The 10,275-nt window shown below is 41.9% G+C and overlaps 1 protein-coding gene across 9 annotated transcripts in view; it reads left to right on the top strand.

The window, feature by feature from the left end:
* Positions 1–10,275, top strand: part of wdpcp (WD repeat containing planar cell polarity effector) — a 72,029-nt gene that overhangs the window by 1,048 nt on the left and 60,706 nt on the right. For 6 of the 9 annotated variants that reach the window (XM_086181520.1, XM_086181517.1, XM_086181514.1 and 3 more), the window contains exon 2: positions 9,553–9,680. The exons of 2 other annotated variants lie outside the window; for them this stretch is intronic. The gene's annotated coding sequence lies outside the window, so the exon portion shown is untranslated. Of the gene's footprint in view, positions 1–2,760; positions 2,847–9,552; positions 9,681–10,275 lie in introns of those variants that run through there. One more of the 9 variants, XM_086181516.1, reaches the window with a different exon arrangement.

Genomic DNA, 10,275 nt, shown 5'->3' with positions numbered 1-10,275 from the left:
AATATTAGACTTATAAACTGGTTGATGGATGGGAAGGGGTGGTAGCAATTAATTCAGATGTAAATAATGTTTTGGGCTGAAAGGACCTCCAGAGGCAAGAGTGTTAGGTGGGCAAGGTCATCAATATTTCATGGCCTCATCACAAGCATATTACAGACTGGAACTAAACCAGGAGATGGGGTTACACCTGGCAGGAGTCAGACTCTGGTACAGCCTGGTTGTGTGGGTTGGGATGCCCTGCCAAAGAGCTTAATGGTACAAACAAAAATGTTGTGATTTTGCCATATATCTATTATACTGCCTTTTTTTCTTCTTTTTTTGTTGTTGCTTTAGATAATTGTGACACACCATTTTGCCGTATAAATCTGTGCCAGTAAAAGTGATTCAGTCCGACTTTTCAACAAAATGATTTCTTAAATCTTTGAAATGTCTTGGAAATTACTAACATTACTATGCAGGACCAATAAGATGGATATTAAGTATCTGATGTGTTATTTTCCATACCGAAGCAGGTGTGATATATTGAAAAAAGGGATTCTGTATTCCAGGAAGTTCATTTTTTCCATATTTCTCAGCACCACTCATTTCATTTTGCCAGGTGATGTTGTTAACACTCATACACTACTATTACAGAATACAGTTACAGGTGGAGATGTATACCTGTACAACTGTGTGAGACCTTCAATCATTCACTCTTGGTGCTTGATGAATACATTATGAAAAAGGTTTCACTTTATATATAGTGCAGCTAAGTTTGGCAGCACAGGGTCTGAGTGTTTTAGGGGCATGTTGTGCCTTTAATTTATAGCAACAGTTGGTGGGAATAACATGCAAATAATGCAAGGGAGGTTTGTCTGTCCAGAGCTTCTTAACCATTTTGGACCAGGACATACTAGCAAAGCAAAGTAGATATCTTTGTGTTTGCTAAGTTTCATTTACACGCTGTGCTGATTAAATTGTTAAAAGACCATGAAAATAATTTGGTCCACATCCATTTTTCCTCTCGCAGTCATCATGGGTAACATTCTCAAATCATACTAATATTTTACTCCAACCATTCCACCATTCTGTCTCTAATACCAGTGCCCACCAATTCCCCACCCAAACCCCAAAGTGGCCTTGCTTTTCCTTTCTCCATCTGCCAGAGACAGGCTGACACGGGAGCTTCCCTTCTCAAAAGGCTGTGTGTGTGTGTGATCACCTGATTCAGAGCTGTTTGAAGCAGCTGCTGGCTGGCTGCTGGCTGGCAGAGCTCCTCTTAGCTCCTGTTACGTGTTACCCCTCTGTTGTGTGTGGCATTTGCTTGTGTCTGTTATAAGTGTCAGTGTGGGAAAAACAGGTGATCACAGCTGTCTGTTGGCTGGTGTAGTGCTGCAGGGTCAAACTGTGGGTACATTGCTTCCATTGCAAAGGGCTCTGAGTACATTTTGGTCATTTTGCCTGCTGTGTCACTATTAAGTGAAACTCCTAATCCATTGTTCTTCTTATTCATATCGCTAAAAGTCACCTATTGAGGAGATATTTCAGATGTAATGAAGAGAGGTTGTATGAGGTAGTCATTCATAGTACGAGTCTCAGCCTCAGTAGATGTGGGTCAGTACTTCTTCTGTGTAGAGAGCCGATCATATCCGCACCTTTGTCGCACAGTATTGTACTGCTTAGGATGCAAGGTAATAAAATAGTGAGAATGTTACAAAAAGAACATAAAAAATAGTGTACATGTAAACAGATGTACAACTTAAGTTGATATGGAAGATAAGATAAATTCCTCTGCAGATTTTGTGCTCAGCAGTGCAGTCTGAGCTAGAGAGCTGCAGCTGGCTCCCTTAGCCCATCATACTGTGGATGACTACCTCATACATCCCCACGTCAATGGATCTGACACATCCCTTGGAGATGTTGATCTACTGTGTGTAGAATCAGTTTTACATCTGTAGGTGGTTTACAGTATGAGCTTTTAACCATGAAACTAAGAATATGCCATCAAAGTGTCAATCTTGATTAGATAATGGAGATTCAGATAGTCACGGAATCTGTAAAAAGCCATTTCCCAGCCTGAAAAAAGCTTTTGAATTACATAAAATCAGTCCATTTTTAAAAAAGTTATGGAAATTTGCTTTTCAAATACTTGCTGTTGTACAGCAGGTGGTTCAGTTAAGATTAATGAACTCTTTTGTTTAGTGTAATTTGTGTTGTTGTTTCAAACCACTTATCTTGCAGTAATTTTTGTTAAATATATACTGATATGTATTGGCTTGTCATTGTTTATTTCCTGTGTGTAGAGTAATAAATATTTTTACATTTCATGTTTATGTTTCTCTATTATCAGCTCCATTCCCATGAAAACCATGAGTCAAACTTCAAATCTAATGTTTATTTCTTCTCTGACAGTCTCCCCCTGTCAGGTGGAGGTGAGCGGATTAGACACATTTTGTGTTTGAAAAGAAATCAGAATGAAAAGACCATAAATGATAATATCTGGTGCCAGTGAGTCGGAAGAGTTCATACATGTACAAATCTTAAGCCATGCTCTCGTGCATTCCCTCACATGCGCATTCTGAACATGTGCAATTTCACAGAGACAAAGTACATACACTTATTCTCAGCTATGAAAATCTTGATAGGTGCATGATGGCATGACGACAAACACATCTCTAAATCCGCGTTGTCTGTCTCCTCCTCTAACCCCGTCTTTGTCCACTCCAGCTCCTCCTTTGTTGTTTCATCATTTCACCTCCCTCTGCTCACGATGTCTGTCCTGTCCTCCTTTATCTCCCTCTATTCTGTTCCTCCACTTGTCTCTGCAGAGCGCACCTGAGTGACCCTGTTGCGTTGGCAGGCGGGAGGTAGATAACCAGCACACTAACTGACCTCAATATCGCCCTCTTATCTGCTTCGGTAGACAAAATAGCCCTCACAGTGTACCAGCAGACATGGTGAGATAGCAGGCTGCATTCACACAAGTATACACCTAAACAACAGACACACACAGCTGCAGGTGATTGCATCATGGTGACTGCTATCTCCCATCATAATCAACTTCTGTATCCCTGTCCTTATTTACTTCCTGGCATATCTGTGTCTTAGCAGTGTCATGTTCCAGTCTAAGATTGGTTGATGAAGCTTTAGATCAGAGAGTAGATGGATGTCTGTTCCCTGTATTACCAAGGCTGTGATGCAGATAGTAGTTGTGTTGTTTAAAATGAAACTACAGTACAAAGCTCATCATGTTGTATCCTTTAATTGCAGTAACTGTTGTATGACACTAGATGTCAGTATATGACCGTATGACTTATGACTTACTGTATGACTTTCCCAGCACTCGGAACTGGTGTTGATGGATTTGTTGTGGATGTACTCCCAAAACACTTGTTGCTGCGGCACAAGGCTTGACTGCAATAACTGCACTGGCGACTGAATGGTTATTTTGAAATTTGGAATTGTCACAGTGACGACGACGCAAAACTTATCTATATAACTACATTGACAAATTGTAGTAAAACTTCACTTTTGACTCTGATATGAGATGGGAGAACAGTACTAATCTCTGTTGATTTGCTTCTTCATGCCCATTTATTCTTCCTTGTATTAAGGTGTGTATATATATATATATATATATATATATATATATATATATATATATATATATATATATATATATATATATATATATATATATATATATAACATAAATACAGCAGACACCACCATGTAAAAAAAATACAGCACCAGTTGAGCTCTAATCCATATCTGTGTACACCGGCTGACATGTACACCAGTTCAGTTCTATCTGTGGACTGCTGAGAGCTGATGGTTTGGGCTCTACCTATTACCTCATTTTAGCTTCTCTCTCTGTCTGTCCATGGTTGAAACCTGAGAAAGACTCGTGGTAGCTTGCAGTGGAAAATAAGCTACAAAGCCTTCAATCACAGAGAACGCAGACTTCTGCAAACACACCAAGTAACTTCTTGGCACTGATGCAGAACTATGCAATTAAATCCCACAATATACACACACACTGAACCATCATTGGAGGTGTGTTTCCTCTTCCGAGCAAGCCTCGACCACACACTTCCACTCTCTCTCTCCATCTTCTCCTCGAGGTGTTTGAATAAGGAAATGGTCCGTGAAATGGGTTTGATGGAATCAAACTCCATATTAAGACAAATACATATTTCATAGCAGTTGATGGACTGATTGATAGAGCAGTGTCTTCATTTCCTCAGTGCGTCTCTCCCACTGAAGATCTTTATCAACAACACTAATATGAAGAGTCATGGCTTTGCTTGTTGCATGGCTGATATGTTGACTTGTAGTGGTAAAGCTTTGAAAGATTCTTGGTGTGAGAATCTATTTGTCTGAGTGAGAAATGTGTGCTCCCACCGCAGCCCCTGCTCTCTTGACAGTGCCCACAAGGGGGAACCAAACTGCCATATGTTCACAATTTGCATCTGACCTAACTGAGTGCTCTCTCTCCCTCTGCTGTTCCCAGCAACAAACACACTTTTTTAAAACTCACTGAAGGATGACCAAAATACTGCAGCAACAGTGTCCTGGATCCACAGCCAGTTGATGCGCTGAGGGTGGAAGGTGGTTCATGTTTTTATCAATGCCACTGTTGTTTTAGTTTACCAATGCTGGCTGACAAACTCCCCCCTGACCCACCCCACCTAGCCCACTAGCACGACCTTTCATTAACCTCAAAACCCAAATCCATCCAACTGGACCAGTGACGGAAACTCGCTGCAGAAGCTGGCGGTCATACCCCTCTGCACAGCCATAAAGGGCCGTGGCACAATTGGGGGCCACGTAACAGACAACATTCTGGGTTCTTCCAAGAGGCTGGTTGCCTGCAGGTTACCAGCAACACCGCTTGTCCCTGTTTGTCTGCTCTCACTAAAAGGAAAGAATGTTTTCCCCCACAACATGGCTGTGTGGGGATTAAGGCCCATTCTGAGCGGCCCAGGGTCGTGCAGCAGATGTTAGCCAGGATAGTGCTTGTTGCCGTGCCGACAGTGAGCCAGTGGGATCGGCCCGCCCAGACGATGTTAAGCCTATGTACATGTATGGGACTGGAGGGGAGGAGGTGTGTGTGAGGATGGGGTATGTCACACATTAAAGAGAAAGGCGTGGGAAATTTATCACCGTGGTCACACACTAGAAATTATTTACACTGTCTCAAATCGTCTTCACACACAGAAAGCTGAAGAGCTTCATATCGCTTGACCCACGTGGGTCAGATTGAGAGGCTCAGCAGGACATTACAGAGGGATTTCGGTCCCGGGCCCTTCACTCACTCGTGGGATAGTATTACTAAAGTTTGTTAATTTAGGTAAACCATGTTGCTTTCTGTAAATCCTCGTAAAAACATATTTGCTTGCATCAGCTATGTAAAATATGCATTTTGCAACAGTCACGATGCCGTGTAGTTGCATGCCATTTGTCAAAATCATTTTCCATGTCTGAACAAAACGATGCTTTAATGTGATGACTTGTTCTTAGCAGCTTAGCTTTCAAGTTCTTGTCACACTGAGCCTCTGATGAAGACGACAAAATGTTCACGTGGGAAAGAAATTGGAAAATTTCAAATGGCACAAGTGATTCTCATTATTTCTGTTGTCAAAATCTATGATCGTAATATTCTCTATTGTACAGTTAGCTGGGTGAAGGTAAAAAATATAACATGGAGGGAGAAATAATCTTGCGGTACAGTAGGTACTTCTCAGGGGCCTAACCAAATTACTGACCGGGGTTTGATTCTGATTCAGCTTGGACTCATGAGTTGATGTAATAATTTTGCATCAGCTTTGCTTGATGATATTTTAATATCCTTACTAAGCCACTGAACTACCACCATTTTTAAGACACATCAACAGCAATATGTGTTTTATGCTGTCGAGCAAAATGTTAAAATATCTTCCTTCTTCCCATTGACTGTTAGATGAGGGAACTGGATGTTCAACATTCCTAGCTTGTTTGGTGCTCATTCATACACTTGTTCAGTAGACCGTTTCTATAAACATGCAAGGCACCTGGCTAGTGCCCCAAGTACGTTCAGTAGAAAACTACCTATTGTATAAATCAGTTGCTTCGATACAGCACAATTTCTGCATTTGTTTCTTTCTGCTGTGATTGTCAGAGTCACAGCTGATGTGCAGGGATGAACCAAAATATTTTGTCAAACGAGACTAATGATGATTGACATTTTTATTGTGTTTTATGTTTTATTAGTAAGGTTTCAGGAGGGGTGAAAATACAGTAAGATGTGAAGAGAAGCAAAGTGGACAAAACTTTGAAAAGCTCATTTTAAAAGATAGCTGTTTTTGTCTTTTCCTACAGTAACAATGTACCTAAATGTGGTGAACTGTCGGTGCAGGGTGAAGTGTAATGGCTGTTGAGGTGAAAAATGAGCCTGCACTTTTGACGTCAGACAGGTCTAACTGCAGGGTGAATGTGTTTAACATGGGGCCCAGTGCAGGCCCCTGTGGTACTCATAACCGTCAGCCTCAATGGAAAGAGGATACAGGGTCTGACAAGCCATGACTTGACCAAGTGCTACAGGCGGAGCCCTGTCATTGTCCTGTATGAACAGCTGAAATCGCTGTTTTAGGATGTGTGTGTGTGTGTGTGTGTGTGTCTGTCTGTCTGTCTGTCTGATTGAAAAAAAGTCTTGTTCTGTATGTTCATCAAAGTGAACACAGGACAAAGAACACAATGACAAATGCTGTGTTTCTGTGTTTTCGACATGTTACTTGAGTGTTTGTTGGGCCGTGCAAACAAAAGTTCCATGACGACACATGACTGAGCCGGGATGTGTTCTCACATTAGTGGATGTTTGGGTTGAGAGAGAGAGAGCTTAATGTATCATATCTGTTGGAAAGGAAATCAGTTCTATAGCAGAAAAGTCTGTTTCTTTAAGATGACTATTTGATTATAATAATAGATAATTTCCTTTACCTGCTACCAAAAAAATGTGTCTAGATTGGAACAGAAACCAATAAAGACCACACTCCAAAATAACTATTTGACCCTACAGTGATGAAGTATGATAGACAACTGCCAGGTCAAGGGAATACGAGGCGAGAGTAGACTCTAGAAAAGATTTTTATTCCTACTTCTAGACAGGAGCATCCTGCAGTAGGGGTTGAGGGGAGATAATGACACCACCATCCATCTCTGAGGTCACAGCAAAGAGACCAAACCTCTTGGACCGAGTGCCATCGACATCCAAGAACTCTGCGCCATGTCAACCTGTCAGAGAGAGCGAGAAAGAGCTGGCACTGCCTGCTGAGAGGTGTCCGAGGTGTCATGGCCTCGTCTGGGAGGTGACAGACAGCGTGTGTGTGAGTGTGTGACGGGGAAATAAGACTGCTGAGAAGTCTAGGGGACGTTCATCGTGACCTTTCCTTTTTGCCAGGGTCTATCTCTCTCTGTGCATCTGACAACAACTTTAAAGGACCTCATCTTCCTGAGCCCTTGACAGGTGTTTGTTTGTGTGTGTACCTGAAAGTGCATATCTGGTTGTGCACACAGGTAGTGAAAAGCCTTCACTGAGATGCACCGTATGTTTCTGTGGGCGTGTGAAGGACATTAGTGTCCTAACATGAACATTTTCTTGAGTTGCAGGCCAATAATGGGTGCCAGTTCCATCAACTTTAATCAACAATAAAAGGCAACCCTAGTTTCTAATGCAAGATTTCAACACATTTTTCTCAAGTAAAGGAATAGTCATGTGATAGGCGTGTGACAGGCGGATAAATTGGCCGAGCCCCACATGTGACCTGGTATTGATGCAGATGTTCGTCGGTTGTCTTAAATTTTGTCACGCAATTTTACACCCACAGTCCCGCAAGAAATGAAAAGTGATAAGATATGAAGAACAAGGTATAAGAGAGTTGGATTACTTACTGTGTGAATGCATCTGAATCCGGCTTTTCCTGTTAAAAAAAATTCCATGTAAGTGTTGGCATTTGTCTGTTTGAACCTTATCTGTTTGTGTTTAATGCATGTACAAATAGACATATTTTGTCGTGTGTGTGTGTGCACGTTTAGTGTTACTACTTTATGGTCAAGAGGTGAGGGGCGAACAACAGGGCACCAAACAGCTTTAAAAGAAGAAAATCCAACAACATAAACAAAACCACGGTTCGTGTGACACGCGTCACCTTTGCTGTGACAGGGGAGAGACACCGGAGAGACACACAGTCCCTGAGAATCTCTTTGAAGTCAGCCAGCAATTGTGCAGCTGGTTTAGAAGTATTGCCTGTCCTGCCCTTGGGCTTTGCTGTAGGGCAGATGTGGTCAGCTTTTAGTGAAACGCTTGCCAGGATTAGGTCTATTAGCTGAACAGGAGGGGAAGACAACCAGTGCTGGTTTAGTGGAATCCTGTCTGAATGTGGACATTTAGTCTCCTTTTAATATGGCAGATTGTTTGAAGGCATAATCAAGCCAGAGGTCTGACTCGCTTCTATCTACCTTTTTTTTTTTTTTTTTAAATTCTCCTCCAAACATCTCTTTCTCTCGGTCTCTGCCTCCTCGTCTCTGTCATTACTGGTGCTGTGTTTGTGTTTCTGCTCCAGGCTTTGGGTAAATACCTCTGCTAGAGTACATTTTCCTCCCATTTCCCACCTTCTTCCCTCCATTACCTCCACTAATGACGTTTACACATCTGCTTAGAAAAGCTTCCTCTCATCTCTGTCTCCCAACGTCCGTCTTTCCCTCGCTCCATTTCTTGCACACAAGCAAATGGACGAACTCATGGTGTAAGATAATGTTAACACCTAAAATTAATGTTTTTTTTTTTTTTAAATTCATGGTTCTTATTTCAATGAAGTTGAAATCAGAATATTCACACTCTCTAAATGTAATCTACAAATTAATTTTTTCGTTCTCAGAAAAGAACAGAAATGAACTTGGGTTCCAAAGTGAGATGTCTGCCATTTTTAAAAAAAACTCCTTAATAGGGATTGATTCTATTTGATATGGAGAATAACATTCCATTTCTTTGTAATAGAGAAAAATAATAATGATAATGAGATGATACATTGAAAGCAACTTGATGCTGCAGCTTTGTTCTCTTTTAGTGCACATTCTTCAACTCTCTGGCATGGTTATCAAAAAATGACACTGACTGAAAGATCGTTCAGTCATGAAAGTTGTGTGGCCTTGATCGCTCACATGCAGACATTGATATTTTTGACACCTGAACTTTTCAACTCCACCACCTCCACCACATCTTCTGAACCTGAAATGGTACTTCCAGTGATTTACTTGTTCCCTTAGTATGCGAGCGAGCACACGCACGCACACACACTCTCACACACACACACACACACACACACACATCACTCGACAGCGCAGCTTGCCTGGCGGTCATGTCACTCCGCCTTTATTTTCTTGCTGATTGACATACCTTGTAAAACACACAGACAGACACACATATGTACATGCATGCGGAGTGACTGTACCTGTCGCCTCTCTTGAATAGTATTACCTTTTACCCCGTTTTTACTTCTGCTTGTCCATCACCTCTATTCTTCCCCCTACCAACAGCTGAATGGGCTCCTGTGGGACTCTGTTAAGTGTGTGAATGAACGAAAGGTTTTCGGCCTGCTGCCTGGCGCCACTTTGCCCACCCTCCACTCGTCTCCACCAAACCCCTCTGTCTTGTGACGAGACAGGTGAGATGATACACTGCTCGTGTGTGTGTGTGTGTGTGTGTGTGTGTGCGTGTGCGTGTGTGTGCGTGCACCCACGCACGCACGCAAGTGTATACACTGCTTTGAAGATCCCAGTTGTCACATCTTATTCTTTTCCCAGTGGGTTGAGTTTTATGTTGCCCTAGGTTCTCAACACACTGAAGCAGAGGAACTGAAGAGAAGATGGAGAACAGATCTTGACTTGAACATAACTAGAATTCTGAGGCCCGAAAAGCCTAGAGGCTACAGTATTCATTACTGACCACAGAACACCTCTAAACAATGTCGTGACAGTTTTGCTATTGTCAGTTTTTCCTTGTGTTAAAGCTTAAGATGCTTTACCTTTTCTCTGAAGAGGGTGCTTACAGACAGGTTGATGGGCATTAGAGTGACTCTTGCATGGGCTGATTCAACTTTTTCATCCCATTCATGTGGGAAGCAGGGCTTTGCAGTGCAACCTTTCACTCTTACGCCCAGGTAAAAAAAGTTCTTTGGATTATATTTAAAGTTGCTGTTGTAAAATAAAGGCTCCGTAAAGTTTTTCCTGTGTGGTAGAGGAAGAGAATGGTCCTGCAAC

The sequence above is a fragment of the Aulostomus chinensis genome, chromosome 16, assembly GCF_037954235.1.
Source record: "Aulostomus chinensis isolate RoL2024-O1b breed Wild chromosome 16, RoL_Achi_v1.0, whole genome shotgun sequence".
Classification (NCBI taxonomy): Eukaryota; Metazoa; Chordata; class Actinopteri; order Syngnathiformes; family Aulostomidae; genus Aulostomus; species Aulostomus chinensis.
Note: the sequence above shows the minus strand (reverse complement) of the source record. Positions and strands in the feature narration are given on the sequence as shown.